Source organism: Elgaria multicarinata, chromosome 1, assembly GCF_023053635.1.
Source record: "Elgaria multicarinata webbii isolate HBS135686 ecotype San Diego chromosome 1, rElgMul1.1.pri, whole genome shotgun sequence".
Classification (NCBI taxonomy): Eukaryota; Metazoa; Chordata; class Lepidosauria; order Squamata; family Anguidae; genus Elgaria; species Elgaria multicarinata.
Window position 1 is genome coordinate 201,996,370 of NC_086171.1, and position 9,282 is coordinate 202,005,651.

Consider the following 9,282-nt stretch of genomic DNA (forward strand, 5'->3'; position numbering starts at 1 on the left):
TATACATGTGTTAAAAAATAATCTCGCGTTAAACCAATAAATTATAGTTTGCTGTTAAGTTTACGAGGTCTCTGATTAGTACCAAAAACAAGGCTATTCCATTCTTGCAGGAGTCAAAGTAAAATTTCAACAATAATATATTTTCAGATATCTCCAAAGGAAAAAAAAATACTGTTCCCTTTCCTCTAAAAGGATTTAGATGGAATAACATCTGTGTTGAGATTATTGTGAATATGTTAAACTGACAGCAAGCCTCTAAGGGGCACTGCTCATTAATGTTCCACGCATAAAATTAAAACTAGAAATATATTTTTTTTCAATCCATTTTGAATCATTTAAGTAATTCTCATGCAAAGAAACTATTGTGCTGCAATAATATATTTGGAAAGTAAAGTATGAAAGCCATTAAAATGTCTTAGACCTCCTGCTTTTCATCAAAAAGAAGGGGGGGAAGCAGCTCTCTCCTGATTTGAAATGCATGCTGTATGAGACACGAAAATCTACTTTAGAATGGCATTAAGAGTTTGACTCCAACCCGTTGAAGCCAAAAAATCTCAAGTTAAGTTTTCTGAAATCATCTTTAATTCATGCTGTTTTGCTGAGGTGTTGACGCCTATGGTGGCGGGTGGGAGCTCTCCCAAATGCTAAGTAAGTAAAGGCACCTAACTGGAAGACGCTGGGGTTGTGCATCTTCCTTTCAAAACTTGGTGAGAGACGGACTTGCATCAATGGCCTTATTTTACAGAGTAGTTGCAATAGTAAAGGAGATTAGAAATCTAAAACCATCAGGACCCCGCCACAGTGAAGGTGTAGTAAACTTTATTTCCTAATCCTGGCCTTCACGTGTGAATGCTAACAATATCAGATGAATGTTGCGAATGGCGGGAGGATTCACGGACTATGTAGGTGACTATCTATACTATGGGCTCATCTACACCAAACAGAATATTGCACTATGAAAGCGGTATATAAAAGGCAGGAGCCACACTACTGATTTATAGCGGTATTGAAGTGCCCTGGCAGCTGTTGGGGCCCGTTGACACATACCATGTACCGCTTTCATACCACTTTCATAGTGTTATATCCCGCTTGGTGTAGATGTGTCATGGGCCCCAACAGTTGTCAGTGCACTTCAGTACCATTATAAAGCAGTAGCGTAGACTCTGCAGTGCACTTCAATACCGCTATAAAGCAGTAGTGCAGCTCCTGCCTTTTACAGTATATACCGCTTTCATAGTGGAATATCCTGCTGGTGTAGATGATCCCTCACTGGTCTATCTTAACATTTTGGACAATCCCCAAATTCAGACGGGATAGGTGACAGTTCACATGTGAAAGTCAACATTCACCAATGGTCACCATTATGGCGACGTTGATAGCAAGGTTCAGTGTAGACAAACATGTGGTGTAGAGTATTAAAAATAAGTCAGACTTACTGGGGTGGGTTTTTTTGTTGCGGAAAGAAGGCTAAAAGGGGCAGGAGGCACGTGGGAAGCAGACAACATTGTGAGAGGAACCCACGAAAGTCCGTGAGTGCCCAGTAACGAGTGTGCAATAAAACGCTCATCTGATGGAGCTCCCAGTAATCATGTTTAGGATTGCACTGTGGGCCTTGCTAGACCTACCTGATAATCCGGTGGGGATTAGGGGCGCCGACGCGCTACAGCTAGCGCGTAACATAACACGCGACGGGGTAAGGGAAAGCCCCATCTCGTCAGCCATTTTTTTTAGGACTTAAAGAGCCATGTGCGCAGGAGCGCACCAACGGAAAAGTAAGTCCTTTTTTAAAAAAATAAAGGGTTCCCTGCTCCCCCTGCCCCTGATTTTCCCATACACACACAATGTCTGATCCCCCCTGCCCGCTCGCTCACCTGTCCTCCCCCCGCTTGCCATGCCCGTCCCCGCTTGCCATGCCCTTCCCCGCTCGCCGTGCCCTGGCCCCATTCTTCTTTCCCCCCATCCGCCATGTGTGATGCCCCCTCCGTGCCCCCCATCCGTGATCTCCCCACCCTGGCTCCGCTCTTCCGCCCCCCATCTCTCCTGCCAGGTCCGCTCTTTCCCCCGGCCCCCATCTCCCCCCCCCCCCGTGATTCCCCCCCTCCGGCCCAATGGGCACTGCGCTCCTATGGAGTGCTGTGCCCAGTGCGCAGCTTCTCCGGGCTACTCGCGAGTAAGCGAGCAGCCGGGAAAAGCCGCGGAAGTCATTAGACCTTCCGCAGCCCTGGGCTCAGCCCAGGGCTGCGGAAAAGCCAGGCCATAAGCGGATCCGCTTATCCCGGGTCAAGGCAGGACTTAGCCCAGCCTGACCCCAGGATCCCCTGTGCATCATCTGGATGCACAGCAGGGAGCCCGGGCCTCACACCGGGCTAAGTCCTCGTAACTGAGTTGGAATCAACACTTCAGTCACAAATTCAGGCAGGACTGTCATTGCCCAGTGCATCCTTGTAAATAAGCCTACAAAGGTTATGAACCTGCAAAACCTTTTACTAACTTGCTGTGGACTGATGGAGGACTGACCCCGAGCTCTGATGCTTACAGCAGCCCACTGCATTTCTATGCTGGTTGTGGAGAAAGGAATTTCTCTCCTCTGGCAGCCCGCTTGGTTTCTATGCTGGGCACAGACGAGGGACAGAAGACCCTGTCCTTCCTCTACCAGCACACTCGCTTGCTTGCTTGCACTTCCTTGTTACATGCTGTATGGCTACCAGGTTAGTGCTTAAATACAGGGCTGGTTTAGTGGAAAGAAATACCAGGTGTCACTCTAGGGTACCTGCTGGGTAGAGGGTTTGGTCCTCCAACTAATATGAAGTTTGTATACTTCATATGTAAAGCCTGACATAGCAATGGCAGGAATGGCTTCACTATATAGTTTTAATATTTGTCTTCCCGACACAATACAAAGGGGATTCTTCCATATCAAAGGGAATTAAAACATCTCCCTTCCCATGAAGTGTGGCATCGATACTCTGATTTTGGCTGTCTTCATTAAAAGATCATTATTTTCTCCCACACTATGTTGCAGGGTATATTAAGGAGACAAAAAGAGTGCATGAGCAGCAGGAGTTAATTAAATAGGTCAATGAAAAATCTTTTGTAAATATGATTGGAAACCTCATGTGAATGTATTAATGCACCCTGTTCATAATCGGGCAGCTTAGAATATGCCCTTGCACTTATGAGTGAATTGAAGTATTTTGGAACTGCAGAATAACATTTTTATTGCTTATTTGGCTGCGCAAAATGATCATATTTTCTACTATAAATTATATTGTATATCCAAAGTAGTTGAAGGGAAATGACAACATTAAACCTTAAACCAACCAAGCACTTCCAGAAATTTCTTTCTGCTACTCAGTTTTGGTTTGTATTGCTTACAAACCTTGCTTTATTTGTTCTTTCCCTCCCTGTGTCCAATTGAAATATGCATTTTATTTTATTCGGAGGGTGGATTGGGTGAGATATTTGGACATGATCTATTAGTTGGGTTGGGTTTGAGCATGAACGATATGGATTCAGATTTCTCCTCAGCAATGAAGTGCTGCGCCTTAGCCTAGCATACCTTACAACACCTGAAGGTGACTGAGGAGGCACACAGCTCACCTGCTCAGTCTTCCCCACTGTGGTGAGATGCATTGTATTTCTATTGAAATGATAGCGATTATTTCTAAAGGTGCATCTACACATATGCATTAGCATATGCTAATATTATGCAAATTGATGTCATCTTTTGTGATGCATGCCCTTTTTCTTTCTTTTTTTTTGGGGGGGGGGGCAATGTGTAAGTAGCCATCCTAAATAGAAATCAATGCAGGGAGGGAAGAGTTCAATCCCTCCTCTCTGCATGCTGTGTTGCAGACCCATGCTGCTGTTTTTTCTTGTGGAAAAAAATTGCCAATAATAGGAGCTGTTTTTTATCAACCATGCTTAGCATATGTTTGGTCCTTACTCTAATGGTGCAATGTAATGATGTACTGTAGTGCTGCTATGCTCTTGACTTCAAGCATGAAAGAAATATTAACCTATCCCTGTTGTATATTTAAGAACATAAGAAGCCTAGAAACACAGAATTATAGAATCATAAAATAGTTGAGCTGGAAGGGGCCTATAAGGCCATTAAGTTCAACCCCCGTGCTCAATGCAGGAATCCACATTAAACCTTGCTTGACAGGTAGCGGTACAGCTGCCTCTTTGAATGCCTCTAGTGTGGAAGAGCCCACTACCTCCCTAGGGAATTAGTTCCACTGTCGTACTGCTCTGACAGTTAGAAAGTTTTTCCTGATCTCTACCTGGAATCTGGCTTCCTGTAACTCCATGTCCTGCATTCTGAGATGATGGAGAAGAGATCCTGGCCCTCCTCTGTGTGTCAACCTTTCAAGTACTTGAGGAGTGCTATCATGTCTCCCCTCAGTCCTCTTCTCTAAACATGCCCAGTTCTTTCAGTTTCTCCTCATAGGGCTTTGTTTCCAGACCCCTGTTCATCCTCTTTGCCTTCCTTTGAACCACCTCCAGCTTGTCTGCATCCATCTTGAAGTGTGGTGCCAAGAACTGGATGCAGTACTAGAGCTGACCATAAGCCTATCCAGTCCACCAACCTTTTCCCACAACTGAATGGGAAGCTCAAATAACATTCCACACTATGTTATCTTTAATACCTGCCTTCGAGTTTTCCTTGGCTGAAGGAATGTTCATGTAATCAAGGTGTAGCTGATCCCAGAGGCTTCCACTGACCCCATTGCATGGCCTCTTGAGATCTATGTGTGTGCTCTATATAGGCCTCCTAATATGTGGTGCAAAAATGTGGGTTTCATGCAGCCCCACAAGCCCTGTCTGGTGACCCCCAGCATCTGCTGCTGCTAAAAGTGGGGGAAATGGGGAAAGCACTCTAGCAACATGCTCTATAGTTCTTCTTACAGACACCTCTTTCTTCAAGTGTCCCTGGAGCGTCCTAGGAATCAGTGCTTGAAGGTTCCTGCCAGCTTCCTAGGATGATCTGGGGCTGTTCTAGGGACAAGGCTTCTATGGCAGGAACCATAGCGTCCATTCCTAGTGGGGTGGTAGGGATTGGAGTGTCTGCAGTTTTAAGCTGTGACATGGAACACATGTTGCTGCTGGGATGTGTGTGCAATTTTGTGTGGCCCCCACCAGCCCAGCAGATACTGGATGCAGTCCCCAGGACCAAAAAGGTTGTGCACACCTGTCCTAGCATGTGGATGTTGGGGGGTACTCTTGAATGTAGGTTTGCAATTTGAGCATGGGTTCTTTTTTAAATGCAGCATATGAACATAGTTAAACAATTAGTCCATCAAGTTCGGAATTATTTGCTGTGATTCTCCAATGCTTCAGGTCTTTCCAAGGCCTGTTAACAAACTATCTAGCTGTTTTCAACTGGAGATACGATAGACTGAACCAGAAGCCTTCTGCATATAAACACATGTGTTCTTCTATTGAGCAATGGCACCACAAAATGCTCTCTGAACTTAAATATCTGATTCATTCTGATATCTTAGTTGTACCGCATTCCCCCACCCCTACCCCAGCCTTTGGGAAAAGATGTGAATCAAGCTGGTATTTAAACTTGAAACAAGAATTGCACTTGATCGTGCCCACCAAATTGCATTCAAGTATCTCAACATTCAACATAATTATCCTTCCATCAGCAAATTATCAAATGGATGTCAGCCCAACATATGAAGTCAAAAGTATCAATTTGCTCAGCCAAAAAGGAAACAAAAAATCCAGGATCAGTAGCTGTGACGTCCTGCCCACCTGTGTCCTCTTGGCTTCACTTGAGATGCCCACAAGCTACCTGACAGGACTATCCACGCCACTAGCACTCAGAACCACTCAGTCTCTCCTGTGCTGATGACGTGTGTGAGGGTTTTGGCCTACTGCTGCTGCTCCTGTCTCACCTTAATTCTTTAGGCCCCACAGCTCCACAGCCCAGCAACCTAGCCCTGTTTCCTATCCCACTGCCACCATTAATTGATCCCTCCTCAGTCATTCCTCCACAGACCACACCAGTTGTTTAAAAGAATTTATTAACATAAGTAAGTGCATGTACTGTACATAAGCTTATTTGTTTCCTCAGTTCAAATGCGTATGGTTACAAGGTTCCTAAGCATAATGGTTCTGTCAGTTCCTTCTTACAAGGTTCCACTATAGAATACTAAAATCATCAACTTCTCTCATATAATCATCCACTTCTCTCATATATTACTGTTCTCCTCGCAGAATCATATACACATTCCTTAATCACTTCTTCACCACTCCTTCACTCTTTGTACCCCACTTCTACTCTTCACTTCACAGAACCCTAACCCACGCACTCTGTGTCTCATACACTTCCCCCACAGAATCCTTTCTTAACTGTGCTGCTGTCAGCACAGACTCTCTATATAAAGTGCTACATTTCTCACCATCCAATCAGCACTCAGGCATTCGACCCTCCCTTACAAACCCATCCTGTGCATAGAAATGGTAAGTACATTGAGGCCTACTTGCTTCGTGGAACTTTATGCATAATATAAGCCATTGACTTTGCACATATTTACATTTAACGCATAATAGGCAGCTGAACATCACAGTAGCCAACCTTACTTGGGAGAAAATTTGGTTCCTGGCATCAGAATGATCAGTCAGCTCCTACACATAAGCAAAACCAAGCAGTGGAAGGGTATTGAGAAGCCTGCCAAATTCAGCAGCAAATTGTCTCTAATAATCCTAGAAAAAATGTGATCCACTTCAAAACTATACATTTCGACAGTTTCTGTTTGCTCTCAGAAGTTCTTGAGTCCTTTAACAACATCAACTTCTGGTGCCTCTCCCATCGTTATGAAGCTTTATTCCACCATTTTATAAGTCGCCGAAATGCAGTAATAAATATAAACTGCCATCAAAAAGGTGGTGTACTTTCAGAATCACGCAGTATCGCAACAGCACCTACTGGCCGTATAAATGAAATCTATGGAACATGCTCACAAAGAAAATGGGGGGGAAGCAGAAGGAAGTGTATTATGCTGATCGTAATCCTGCAAAGAATCCAGTAGCCCCATTAAGGGTGTGGGATTTTTGCTTCAACATAGAGAAGCCCTTTAAAGACTGCCATTCAAAGAAAAGAATGAATGTGAATTCCATTGAAATGAGTAGGATTTACTAGAGTAAACACACTTAGGGATCACTCTGTATAGGTGGTGAAGTCATGCCAACACCATGTGCCTAAACAAATTCCCTTCCCAATATAAGTACAGCGTGTAGAGGCCATGCAGATAGCAGAATTTCAGGAATGTACTTCCTGTTTACACTTTCTACAAACTGTTTACAGGGGGAAATGCTATCTTTTTTTTTTCTTTTTTTTAAAAAAGGTTATCATAGGGTGAAATAATTGGCAAGAAATAATGCTGTTTAATGTGCAACCTGCCCACTGGTAAGTTACATTCAATGCTTCATTGCATTCTTTTTATATAATGGACAGAGATTGCCCCATGATGTAAAACAGTTCATAGCACAAAACCGCTTTTAAGAGGGGGACAATTTAAGTGAAAGAGACAGTTGGCTTCGTTTGTTGTTGAAATGTTTTATAAAGCCACTGCAAGAAGAAGAAAAATGTACTGGAAAGTTGACAGAAGGCCAAAAATATTAATATACTAGAACACAGTGAACTTTTTGCAAGCTGTAAATGTTTTCTCAGACTCTCAAATATAGCCAGGAAGTATGTTCAGCCTTTCTCTCCTAAATCATCTAGAATAAGTGAAAAACACACAACCCATTTTGTTAGTTATTGTTGTTGTTTTTATATTTGAATACTGTTCTTTGTTGAGTAGCTTTAGCAGTATGATATCAGTGAGTTTGGGCTAAGCCGGGCCCAGGGACTTGAGCAAGGCTAGTGAGGCAGGGCTCAGAAGAGTTATGACTGCCCCGTGACTGTCCTGTGAGTTTCACCACAGAGCAAGAGATCTGAATCTGGGATTTCTTATGACCATTGTCTGCAACCACTGCACTACACACCTTTAACGCTTTCCCTTTCAAGTATCAATGGAGAGATTTTGAAACCTGAAGAAGATAAACAAAAAACAAAAAAATCCTCAGAGCATAAGGGCATTTTCATGTCTCAGATGGTGCTGTATTTAGTAAATGACTTGAAGGTACATTCAATTTGAATATGGCAATCTTATATTTGCCATATCCACCAATAGTACAAAGGCTATCAATGGCGACTAGCCCTGATGGTTGTGTGCTATCTCCAGTATTTGAGGCAGTAAGCCTGTGTGCACCAGTTGCTGGGGAACGTGGGTGGGAGGGTGCTGTTGCACCACGTCCTGCTTGTTCATCCCTGGCCGATGGCTGGTTGGCCACTGTGTGAACAGAATGCTGGACTAGATGGACCCTTGATCTGATCCAGCATCAGGGCACTTCTTATGTTCTTATGTATTATGCGTGCAATCCTGTTTGTTAAAATGACAATCTGCACATGCCGAAACCCTCATCTCTATGAGAATCTTGTCTCTGTTTCATCCCCAGTCTTAAATGTGAGTAATCTGAATTAAGCAGCCTTGACTATATGAACTGAATCCGTGCTCAAATTCCCACAAATGTGTTTTTTAAAGTAAGTCTTAAGCAACATAAAACAAGCACACCTACTTTTCCTTTATCAGATGTGGAACACTAGAGGTGTACAGTAAAGATGAGGTCAATATTCTAAGCCGCTTTTCAGTCCTACTCCCAAAAGCCCTCCAAAGCAAATTAAAAACTTTTTTAAAAAAAGGTTTAATATATAAGGAGAGAGAGAGCTGAGGTGAGGTGAGATTCTTCATTGCTGTGTTTCATATGTTCCAGATGTCATTTTTAGTGGGGACAGTCAAATACCTAAAATGCTGTCACACAAAAAGGGGCAGACTTATTCTGTGTTGCCCTGGAGGACAAGACTAGGGCCTTAGCTAGACCTACCGTATAGCCCACAACAGAGGAGGGAAGATCCCGCAATGTGTTTATCGCGAGATCCCTCCTTTGCCTACACGTGACACGCAATGACCTCAGCAGGAGAGGCGTCGCGTCCACTATTTTGTTTTATTTTTTAAAGACATAGCAGCACACAAACGCTCATGCACTAAAGGTAAGCATTCTTTTTTAAAAAAATAATTTAATTCCCCTGTTCCCCCCACCCTACCCTCGATGGGCACAGCTCCCAGGTCTGCGCGAGGAATCGCGTGGAGCCGGGTCAACCCGCAGAACCTGGCCACATGTTCCATGGTCTCGGGCTCAGCCCAGGACCTCAGAAAAACCGGG